This window comes from Sander lucioperca, chromosome 9 (genome assembly GCF_008315115.2).
Source record: "Sander lucioperca isolate FBNREF2018 chromosome 9, SLUC_FBN_1.2, whole genome shotgun sequence".
Lineage (NCBI taxonomy): Eukaryota > Metazoa > Chordata > Actinopteri > Perciformes > Percidae > Sander > Sander lucioperca.
Genome location: NC_050181.1, coordinates 18,413,212 through 18,415,227, shown reverse-complemented (window position 1 = coordinate 18,415,227; position 2,016 = coordinate 18,413,212).

Sequence of the window (2,016 nt, the reverse complement as noted above, 5' to 3'; positions counted from 1 at the left end):
CGACGAGTCAGTTTAACGTCAAAGAGTGTCCAGGTGGAGCGAGATGATTCAGTCCCACCTACTTCCGCATTCGCTATGCCCGGCGTCAACCACCAGCGGCCAACATCTTTAAATGTATCTTTAAAAGCATTAAATGAGCAAATTGTAAGAATTGTACTGCTGCATAACACAAACGTTTATAGTATATTGAAATGTATTGTAATGTGTTGTTTTAAAGACCGTTTCTACTCTGTTTACTCTGGACCAAACCACATTGTTTACAATTGAGTTGGCCTGAATAAAGTTCAACTCATCTGTAAAATACATATTTTTAAGATATATTTCTGTTCATTGTAAAAAGAGAAAATATAGACATGAAGTGACTTGTAGGCTATCACTTCAAATAGGCTTACAACGTGTCTACAAAACTAAATGTAGGACATTTTAAAGCTAATACACGGACAAAGTAATGCCAATTCAAACAACACAAAAGTGATTCAAGATTGCAATAATATGAATTAGATGATAGAGCAAATCTCATATCAATTTTGGATACTTTTCAGTGTTCTGCTATGGTGAGTCCCGTGTTTACAGACCAGAGTAATGTTGCCATCTGCTGGCTGAAATAAGCAACAACACTTAAAAAGCAGCCACGCAACAGGATCAGTTGATCCTAACATTCAGGGTTATATAACATTTTAAGCATTTAAAAAAAAAAAAACAGAAACAATAGTAAGTGTGTAAAAGTAGAATAAGTATACATCTCTAGCAGCAGTAAGCATTAAAGAGTGCAAAGTTAATGACTGTATCTTGAGTTGATTCCTGTAATAAAACTGTCCCAGCTACCCAGTCCATCTTCTCCTGACTCCAGGCCCAGCCACTGTATTGTGATGTAGACTGTGTGTAGACTCTGTTCAGCACTGTAAATAGGATACCTCTTCCCCTAGCTTCTGTTATATTCCTCCCAATACTTGATACAATATGTGACCATGTCTCCTTATCTATTTCACATGTCAATCATTTTGCCATACAATTCTCAAACTGTACAAATAAAACTATTTACTTTGCATAACATTTAACATACTGAAGATGTGTGCTACTATGCTATGCTAATGTAGGGCTGGAAAAAAACTCCTTAAACGCATTTGTTATATATAACCGTTATATATATCATATTATATATTATACACACGGACTACACAGCAACTACATATATATATATATATATATATATATATATATATATATATATATATATATATATATATATATATATATATATATATATATATATATACATATACAGAGACTACAACATCTACAGCAACATCAACATCTGATAGTTTTGAAAGTATTTGTCTGCTGTCATAGCTTTGTAATTCTGTGTGGTCTTTGTTATGCATCTGTTTTTATGTTTATATTTTTATTTTTATTTACTATTTGTTCATGTAAGTTGTCCTTGAGTATCAAGAAAGGCTTCCATAAATAAAATGTATTATTATTATTATTATTATTATTATTATTATTATTATTATTATTATTATTATTATCATTTCATTCTGGTGTATAAAGGTGTGTACAGTACTGTGGCTGTACTGTACAATCTGTTCTGTACTCTCTAAATTCCTTTATTTAGATGGGACACTGGCTGAGCCCAGAAGCACCATCTGTCCTCCTGCATGCCAGCAGAGGTGGGACTGTTCAAACCCTGCCCCCACCCCACTGTTATCAAAGAGCACTGCTCTGCATGGACAAGTCCCTCCCTTAATCTCTAACAGTGGGAAGTACAAGCACCTAATTCAGCAATAAGTGAATAAGGTGTTTTCGAGTGCTGTGTTTATGTATATAGTACATAGTAGAGTATAATATGCAGAGGTTGCATTACCTACCTGTATTTTGTACATTGTAAATGGATCAAATTGGAATCACCACTCTGTCCCTAGTTTGGGAGGCAAAATGTTCTGTCAGGTGTGTCATTCTCTGCCTTTGAAAAAAAAATATATAATCTAAAAACATTATGAAGAAAAAACAACAATA